Source organism: Macrosteles quadrilineatus, unplaced genomic scaffold (genome assembly GCF_028750875.1).
Source record: "Macrosteles quadrilineatus isolate MER2022 unplaced genomic scaffold, UCM_ALF_1.0 Scaffold_2__2_contigs__length_208266976, whole genome shotgun sequence".
Lineage (NCBI taxonomy): Eukaryota > Metazoa > Arthropoda > Insecta > Hemiptera > Cicadellidae > Macrosteles > Macrosteles quadrilineatus.
The window spans coordinates 31,275,295-31,286,094 of NW_026542595.1; the positions used below are offsets into that span (position 1 = coordinate 31,275,295).

Sequence of the window (10,800 nt, forward strand, 5' to 3'; positions counted from 1 at the left end):
ATTGAATATATATATTGTAGGCCTATATATTATTTATTCTGTACGTATATATTATGAATATCAGCACTGTTATTGAATCTGAGTTGCTGATACGATAGTTTTGGTTATTTAATTATGCTAGACATAATTTCGGTCAAAACTGGCACTAGTCGTGGATATTGTAGATCGTTGACTACATGATTACATATTTATCTGATATGTGTTTAAAACTACCCAAAAAGCGACTGTCTTCTCAGGATCGAACTGGCGACCTTCTACTCTAGGCCAAGATCCAAACCAATATTTATCAATGTTTTGTACGGAATTACCAGATTTTTAAGAGTATTTTTTTAAATGCCTTCAATGGACGGTCGCAAATATTGTTCTTTTTTAAGTAGGTAGGCCTAGGTCTAATTTGACCAAAGGAGCTAAGTAGCCTACGGCGGTACCTTATCTCAGCACCACAAATGTTGTGTATAGAGCAATTTTGTGTTATCTTGAATTTGAGATTTATTTACATAGAATCTAATAAAAAAACTAATTTGATTAGGTTTAAGCGAATATTGGTTTAGGGGTTTGCCCATATATTGGGAATACGCTATTACTGTAGGTCTCATGGTAAGATCTATTTATACCTGGAGCCAATTTACTTTTCCGTTTTGATCCCCCGTGGCCAAAATGTGCCACTTTAATGAAATTTGGCACAAACGTGAAAACCTACGTTTATTCGCACGGATTCGCGAACCAGCATGATCACGTATGGAAACGGGGTTTATGGGGTGAAAATTGGGATTTTCCCTTTTTACGCCCAAAACATAAAGTTTTACAATTTATTCTTTCCAAACCATTTTGTTGAGCTCAAAAAACCAATAACTTGGTATACTGAAGCAATGTTTAATGTTAAATGGTTAAAAAAAATCCATAAAATTGTAAATATAGCCTACTTGTTTACGAATATATTCTAATCAAATTTGGCAAATCGGTTTATATCATACCGGTACTTGGGTTGGGTATTGATATTTCACTAAACCCCATCTTGTTACCTTCTCTGTAGCAGCAAACCTAAGAACTCTTTGAATCTGACATGTTTAAGGAATTATTTAAGTCAAAATCCACTCAGGCAAATGGAAATTCGCTTAGTCTTCAGGTTTGCTGCGGCAGGGGTAAGTTGTCTTATTTTGTTCAAAATTATATTGTAAGTGTCAATGCTGGTATCTACCATCTACATGATTCATAAGTAAGGTAGGCGAATAAAACCTGTGGACGAAGTGGATTAACAATCTTTAGTTCCCTTATTAAATATTACTAGAGGTCGTCCAGTGGTCGAAAATTCGACCAAAAACATGTAACATACACGTATTGACTATTGGATACTGAAGTAGACTTTCCATCTACATGGACCAACTGTCGCTATTTTTTTACACATGTAGTTGTGTGAGCCATTCACCGAAAGCGTTTCTTTAATTCTATTTTCTACCTTTTTTTGTTGCTGACAAAGTTGATGGGTCATAACAGTTGCTATAGCTAATTCAAACAGTTTGACTTAACATCATGTATTCGATAGAAATTTAAGTCACTTAGATTAGCGCAATCTGTTGGTGGCTCACATGAACTATGGGAATGTAATGTAAGCTTCTCTTCTTCAGGCTTCTCTATTTTCACCCCCCCCCCCCCCTGTAAATAAAACATGTGATTGAAATTTCTTCCATTTGTTTTGATTTTCTGTTTATAATTCGTTGTTATTTCGTCACCATCATGGCAACCCATAAAGCCCGTGTTAAATAATAAAAAAAATTCAAATTCATTTTTTGTGCTTATATTTGAGCCTATTTTAATTTTTAAAGGTATTTTGCACTTCTACAGGAAGATATCTTTCTAACGGTATGCGTAGATTTTCCCTGCGATGCACACGAGCTGAGAAAAAAGGTTTTAAAGAAACATGCTTGCCTATTAATATACAGATAGTACAAACATAAAACAAATTTGTACTACGACATTAAATATCGCCTGTTTTTTTTTAATTATAGCAAACAGTAGCTAGGTAATTATGACAAATAAAAACACCAACTTAAAAAAAGACCCTTTCGTAGGCTATAATGAGAGCGAATACATGTTAAAAATATGTAAAAAATATAAATGTAAAATACAAAAATATATATGTACTTACACGAATTTATAAAGAAATACACGACACATACACTGGTCACCATTTACTCTAAGTCCACACACAGAAGTCACTGATTGGCAAAAACACCACACAACAACACTACAGAAATGATTCGGACGTCACGGGGGCCATGTTGAAAGTACGAAGGTCTCGTTTCAACTAAACACGAAACACGACACAACAACAGAGCGGCAAGCGGCACGCCACACTCCACTCCACAGTCTACTTTCCGTACCTGTTAACTCCCCCCCCCCCCCCCCGCCCCCACCTGGTAAACACCTGTCTCCTCTCTCCTGTCTCTATCCCCACCCCCAACAACAACTTACACTATTTTTTCACAAGTTCAAGGTCAAAACCGTCGAAACAATAGTTGCACATGTTCTCTCACTGATTTGAGAAAGCAAAGTGGCCAATTCGCTCATCAGTGAGACAATGTTAACATTGTCTCACTCCACTCTAATTACTTTGTCTCCCTCACTCCAGATTTGCAACGTGAAGGCACGAAATAGTGAGCGCGTAACATGTTATAGACAATGTCGTATGCGCGCGAAATACGTTGGCAGCACTGGCTGTATTAATCAGCTGGTCAGCTGTTGTGCTGTTGTATCATTAAATTTAATATTAAAAGCTCACTTCTGTGTAAAAATATGTCACACAAACAACTATTAGTTGCACATTATATTTTCCTACAGATACCACAAAACAAATAAATTGGTAAAGAAACGTAACATATTTTTACACAGAAATGAACTTTTAATATGACATTTAATAATGATACAATAGTACAACAGCTGATCAGCTGATTAACAGCCAGTGCTGCCAACGTATTTCGTGCGCATACGACCTTGTCTGTATGTTACGTGCTCACTATTTCGTGCCTTCACGTTGCAAATCTGGAGTGAGACAAAGCAATTAGAGTGAGACAATGTTAACGTTGTCTCACTGATGAGCGAATTAGCCACTTTGCTTTCTCAAATCAGTGAGAGAACATGCACATTGTTAGGTAACTGTAGGAAAAGTGTTTGTGTTTGTGGCGTTTTCAGTATCGAGTATCTAACCGGCGAGAACGAATCGAGGTTTTAAATATTTCATTCTGTTGTGGCTAGCCCATAAAGACTCTCGGACGCCTCGCCGCCCTCCCAACAATAGCCTACATAAATAAATTACATTTTATTATTCTTCAGTTAAATTAAAATTACTTTAACGAGTACTGTACTTAAAACAATATACTCGTACAACATAAATATATCAAATAATTGGATAATTCAATTCAGTAAAGACTTATTGGACGGCGCGGCGGCGGCCAGCCCGTCCCAAATTGTCCCAATCCCAATCCAAATGGTGAGCGAAATATCATCACAGCAGGTATGACGTCATCGTTCATACGATCGATAGCTAGTCTTTCGATGTGGTTAGTTCTGGAGTTCGTATCGATATTTGACTATCGGTCACGGCTTTGCTGTGACAACAGGGACTGGAGAATGGAGTTGTTGTTGTTGGAGTAGTGGAAGTCGAAAATGGATTGGAGTGCCTTCTGGTTCTGCTGACTTAATTCAAAGACTGTTTGTTGTTGTAAACTAAAGTGCAGCCGTTGTAAAGTCAACTTAGGCAAATTTTTGTTTGGGAGTTAGGCCTACATTTTATTAACATAACTTAGCCATTACTTAATTATCAACACCGTCATAGTTTGCATCGGACAAATCTTGGTTTCAATGTTAAAATTAGTTTTTATTTATGAAGCCGGTGACAAGAAATTTAAATGTTGATTTTGAAACCTATTTTTTAATCCAGTAGGCGTCTTTCTAACTTAAATCTTGTAGATTTCTGTCTCAAACTCCACTGTTGTTGTTTGAAATAAGAATCCCTAAGAACTATAAGGCGCCTAACTTAATGGATGAAAGGTACCTGTTAGGTCTTAAAAATATTATAAAATATTTTGATCCAACAAGTCAATGGAGATTATCAGTAGGCCTGAGAGTTAACTACAGTAACTTATACAATAATTAAATATAAGTTACTTGTTAGGCAGGTTTTATTTTATTTATTTTATCTATTTCAACATTAAACAGCTAACATTTACATCAAAGCAAGATGGTTTACGTTTACACACTTATGAACAACGATAGTTATACCGTTAAGTTAGGCCTAATTAATATAGACCTAATACATAGGCTTTAGGCCTACTTAATAAATGCTGTTATTATAATTTAATTTGGTCAGAAATGGTGACTTATCGATATAGTTAGGCCTACCTATAAGTACATACTTAATTAAGTACCTTTTTAAGATTTACTTGAAAACAACTGGGTAGTTCAAGCTGGATTGAATATAAATTAAACTCTAGACTATAGCTGATCAACATAGTGAACAAGCAGTTCACTCAGAAATTTTAAACTGTAAACAATATCATTTTAAATAAGTGTTTATATGTATTCCGTGATTTGTTGATAGACCAACTGGATTTATTATCTATCAATTCTGGACCTCCATCTATAATATTAAAACGAAACAGGGTTTTTTTATTTCACGATTCTGAATCAACCACTCGACGGATTTTCATGATTTTTGTGTTGAAAGAAAGATGATTTTGAGAACTAGGGAATGTCGAAGCCATAATTTTAGTTTAGGGTCCCAGTTATTTAGAAATTAAGTTTTAATTTTTGAAAAGTCTAGCAGCCGACGCTAAGATTCTAAAATAGCTTTTGGTGTAATATAATTTGTTTAACATAACAGCTGTAAACATTCAGCGTTTGTAACACAAATTCAGCATTTGGATAAAATTAAAAGACATACTAAGGGTTGACTTATTTATACTATGTGTAATGCTAATCATTGATACGTCCAATCCATCGATAAGAGGATGACAGATTATTTAAATACAGTATACATAGGTAAAATACTAGGATGTCCAAAGGATTTTTTTATAAATCTTTGTAATCTTCGGTTTGTTTTAGTGCAATATAATTTTCTTTTAACTAACAGCTGGTTAAATATAAAAATGCCCTGTAGAACTATGAGGTTATTGTATTTACTCTGATTTGTCATTGATTTTTAGGAAATAAGTAAGATTTGTAGACCACCGAGAAAAGTAACACCATCGATGTGTACAAGTCGAGGCTCTGTACACGAGTCTTAAAAAAAGGATATGCAAATTATTATACTGCTCAACTTTTTTAGGAAAGGGTAGGAAAATCCATTTTTACACGTTTTAATTCATCTTGGTTTGTTTACAATCAATGTTTTTGAATGATTAAACTTTGTTTGGATTAGGCCCGGAAAAATTGATGTCATAAAGAAGAAGATCAAGAATCCTCAGGAATACAATTTTAAATTACCACCACAACCTCAGACGGGTTTTATCCAAAGATATCTGATGAATGACATAGATTGAGCACAACGTCATCATTGACCTAGGATACTGCAATTAGACTAACCATCCTTTTATGAAATCTAAAAAGTTGTTTGGCGTGTGGAGGCGCTGAATATTGTATAGTTTAAATAAATGAATATGGGGAATTACGATGTACATTGATTCAATGAGGGTGGTTTAATTATTTAGGATATTAGAACTGATACCATGATGGACAATAAACATAGACAATTACGTCACTAGCTTTACTAGCGTGTTTTACGTTTTAAATTCCTTCAACATGTGACCAGTTCTTTTGTTCAAATGAATATTATTTTATTTTTGACTCAGCTGTTTACCAAAACAAACTATATGTTGTTGTTTTTACTTTTCTTTGTTCACACTTATTTATTTAGCAATTGATGCAGTGAAATTGATATAAAGGATATGTGTGGGCGATTCGTTTAATGATGTCAGGACACCGACGTTATAATTATGTGTACTGTGAATTTTATTGGATGTTTTCGTTTTATTTTAGGGAGTTTATATTCAGGCCTACTGGAAATTGTCTATAGTATGAGTAGTTGTATTGTGGTGATATTGATTATGGAAGAGGCAGGTATTCGATGGAAATGGAAGGTGATATCGTAGACTAGGCCTATACACTTCTCAATTGATAATTACTCTTTCTACTGTAGGCTGCTATAAAATTTGTCTTTATACGTGTAAGCTAGCTGTTCTGATTTATACACAGTTTTAACTGACTACTCCCGTACGTAGGACGGGCTAACACCTCGTATTTATTAATTTTTATATGTCCTAAAAGCTATTTTCATTACAGGAAAGGTACGGTACGATGCAAATGCAATGCAAAGCTGCTATAACTTATTCGATAACAACAAACCAAAACTATCGAGCACCAACTAACCACATCGAAAGACTAGTTTAGCTATCGATCGTATGAACAATGACGTCATCATACCTGCTCAGCTCTGTATGATATTTCGCTCACCGGGGTGTCATGACGTCATTTTCATTTCTGAGTAGCAGCATAGATAAAAGGAGTATACTTACCGTGACCATATATTTTGGAGTACGAAACGGGACACCCCATTCCGGGGGGTCTGGGGGGTATGGAGTTTATGGAGTAGCGTTTTCAGTATCGAGTATCTAACCGGCGAGAACGAATCGAGGTTTTAAATATTTCATTCTGTGGTGGCTAGCCCATAAAGACTCTCGGACGCCTCGCCGCCCTCCCAACAATAGCCTACATAAATAAATTACATTTTATTATTCTTCATTTAAAGTAATTTTGAACTGCCATTTTGTTAATAATGGTCCGATTTCTATTTTCTTTATGTTAATTGTTATGTTTTGTCAAGACCTACAAAATTATACCAAACTCGACTATACTATTTTCATTACAGGAAAGGTACGGTACGATGCAAATGCAATGCAAAGCTGCTATAACTTATTCGATAACAACAAACCAAAACTATCGAGCACCAACTAACCACATCGAAAGACTAGCTTAGCTATCGATCGTATGAACAATGACGTCATCATACCTGCTCAGCTCTGTATGATATTTCGCTCACCGGGGTGTCATGACGTCATTTTCATTTCTGAGTAGCAGCATAGATAAAAGGAGTATACTTACCGTGACCATATATTTTGGAGTACGAAACGGGACAACCCATTCCGGGGGGTCTGGGGGGTATGGAGTTTATGGAGTAGCGTTTTTAGTATCGAGTATCTAACCGGCGAGAACGAATCGAGGTTTTAAATATTTCATTCTGTGGTGGCTAGCCCATAAAGACTCTCGGACGCCTCGCCGCCCTCCCAACAATAGCCTACATAAATAAATTACATTTTATTATTCTTCATTTAAAGTAATTTTGAATTGCCATTTTGTTAATAATGGTCCGATTTCTATTTTCTTTATGTTAATTGTTATGTTTTGTCAAGACCTACAAAATTATACCAAACTCGACTATACTTGCTATTTGAAAATTTTGAGCTACCCCCTACCCCCGCTACCCCTAAATTGAAGGTGTCAGTTGCGATTGTATCTTGATGAGAAAGGAAGGGGCTCATGCGGTGTTCTGATGATGAGATCAAATTTGTCTTCAAGCTTTTCGCCAATCCTATCTTTAATAACCTTATTTCATTTTCAAGATTTAGCTCATTTATCGTTTTCCCTGAAGACTTTTGTGCCTTGTGATAGGCTGTCATTGATTTGCAAATAAGCATCTGTAGTGTGAAAGTGGTAGGGGAGGGGTGATACTGTCGACGGTTCGTTTTCTTGTATAAACTCCCTTTTCAATAAATTCTTTTTTGGTAAGCATCTATAGTGCGTCCTAGGTCTTGATCATGTTCCTCAAAAGTGTCTAGAAGTTTTCTTCTAAGAATCACTTCATTCGTCCTTTGTTTTTTTTGCTGCAATAAGTTTAGTAAAAAGTTCCTCTTCTCTGTTAGACAATATTTCGTTTCAGTGACTCAATTTCAGCTTAATCCATGGATAACGTTTTGTGGCGAGAAAAGTATTTTATTTTTTTAGTTCTGAATTTTGTTTCAATAATTCAGAGCCTTTTTTCAGATATTTGCAGCAAATCTTCATCGGCGATTTGTGCATCCTGGGATGACATCAACTCTTGAAGCTCTTCTACAGCAACTCATTGTTCCCTATGGACCGCGACGAAGTGTCCAGTAAAATGTTGACTTTGGAAGTGTTTACAAACAAACTACAAGCAAAACTTCTTGGACTTGCCCCACACTTTCACATGTGGGGCAAGTCCAAGAAGTTTTGCTTTCTGAGATGTCATCGTAGTGGTCAATAGTCATGCCCATGCACTCTCGACTGCAGCAAATCAGATATTTTCCTTTGCAAAAAACAGCATCTTCCTTTTCAATGACATTTTTTTCGCAAAGAGGACACTGGATACATTACATTTATTTTCATAGACATTTTACGAGCGCATTGCAATTATTAATAACGATTAAGGCTCACAAGAAAGTGCTAACCAAACAACAGAAAACAACACATTGTGAATTATATGATAAAATTGTAAGGTAACTGCATTTGCGGGCAAATGCATTGCAAATAAGCACTTTTAAACATACACTTCATCACATCAAATATGATAATTCAGTAAAATTTGTTGTCAAGTCCTACTAGGAAATACTTTACAGTACTGATGAACCAGACTTAGTAAACAGTGATGTAAAAAAATTATAAATTCAGGCTTTGTTCTGGAAGTATTAAGTCCTGCAGTCTTTGATTAACCTTCTTAAGAACTACCTATTTCAAACCATGTCCATATATTAAGTTGTAAATAAAATAAATTAATTTTGATCCAATAGTTCCGAAACTTTAGCCCTTAACTGTACTTAAGTGACACCCTTTCATAATATTCTGAGACGTATTTGAGCATCTACGTAAAAATACCTTTAATTTAACACATCAAACGTAAAAATCCATCCAGCCGCTATCGAGTTATGACTGTGAAAAGAAATCCGCGCTTGCGTATTAATATATAGATTATATTGTGTTTTCTTTTGATTGTTAATGAAATTACACGCATAGTACACTAAAAACGTAATCCATCAATTAAATATTCAATAAAGTTAAACTTTTACTTACATACAAATATATATTTCCAAGGGTGCGTTTTTAAGTAATGAGTTTAGTTGTAAAAGTTCGAATGAAAAAAAATGTTTTTATTTTAGATGTTATTCCTCCAAGCCGCGGCCTGGTAGAATTGGCAACGTCGCAAGTAGTTTTGTTCAGCTCCAGACGTCCCAGAAGATAACATTACATGCCGGGACGCCAGCTTATTAATTCGGGTACAGTATTATTAGCCTATTTGAATTTAAATTCATGAATATAAATTTATTAAAAGATTGAAATAAAACATATAGAATAAAAAAAAAACAATTTAAATTGAAAATCTATTCCAGTATATTTAAAATGGAGTCAATATTTTAATAGCCCAGTAACTGTAACCTTCTTTTTTTTCAAATACACAGAAATACCATTAGCTGTCTCCAAACAAAACAGCTGTTGCGACGCTGCCTTTTCGAAGGCCGCGGCTTGGTTGGAGTTCAGTTAAAGAAAGGGGGCCGTGCCTCTTCAGTGCAACGGACGGAACTAAGAAATTGGCTTCAGCTGTACCATGGAGATATAATAAAACAATTAACTTACTACTTGTTTTGGATAGTCTATGATAGTAAAGAGGTCTGCTTACAATATCCAAAGTCAATGTCAAGCTGTAAGATTTTGTAGAAAAAGACTAGCTGTGTGCCCGTTCTACGCACGGGGATCTTATAGTAGTCAGTTGAAACCTTCTTATATTAAGATTAAGAACAGCAATTAGTTTGCATATTTGCAGATATGCTGGCAAAACTATTATATATAAACCTTCGCAAATACAGTATATGACAGTTCAAGCCAAAATAAATGCTTCGCAATTAAATGTCACCCGGATCGTTATGGTCCATATGTCCAATGATTAAACTAAAAAATGTTTTATAGGTCCATGAAGCATAGCCCTAAAGTAGGCCTATAATTGAAAGTTACTTTCCACATCGGTTAACTTAAACGTATTTAAAGTACTACCTCAACCTCACCATTTAACACTTTATTCCGGTTGACATTTTCAGTATCAAAGGTGCTCTTGTCAATTCCGTGAAACACTGAGAAATAAGGACATTATGCGTTACCAACAGACATACACACAACAATCCAAAAAAGGCCACGAACTATTGATACATAAACAATATAAAGGCGTAAACAATTCATGATGGTTTGCCCAACAAATGTTTTACTCAAATAGGTTATCATTTTCTTAGCATACCGGGTAAGCTAAGATTTGGAATCCAGACAGAAAAAGCAAAACTTATACAGAGTTAAGACATCACTTAAATTGAATACGGACGGCTCTAATAAATAAGGTGCAACACCAACGATAGCTAATTTGTAAACTACAGTGATGTGTTGGTACCTACGTAAAAATGATTCTAGCAGCTACCAACGGTTCTAAGGAAAAGAACCAGTACCTACGTAAGAACCTACCTAAGAACTATAGTACATCCGACCAATTAAATACATTAATATCTAGTCCCGAGGTTATTGATCTCTTGCTTTTGGATTTTCTCGTAAAAAGTTATAGCGTAAACTTATCGGTGTCAGTTTGAAAAAAAAAACAACCTTACCCAAACAACTTTTTGTTATTTAATAGATTACGCATTCTCTAAACAATGATTATTATATCTATTAACATTAGAAGGAAATGTGACGCAAATC

The 10,800-nt window shown here is 35.2% G+C and overlaps 1 protein-coding gene across 1 annotated transcript in view; it reads right to left on the reverse strand.

Moving 5' to 3' along the window:
* LOC128987980 (clarin-3) overlaps nt 1-2,371 on the reverse strand; it is a 46,029-nt gene extending 43,658 nt beyond the window's left edge. Inside the window, exon 1 of the mRNA XM_054409141.1 lies at nt 2,147-2,371. The gene's annotated coding sequence lies outside the window, so the exon portion shown is untranslated. The remainder of the gene's footprint in view (nt 1-2,146) is intronic.
* Between the last annotated feature and the right edge of the window lie 8,429 nt (nt 2,372-10,800).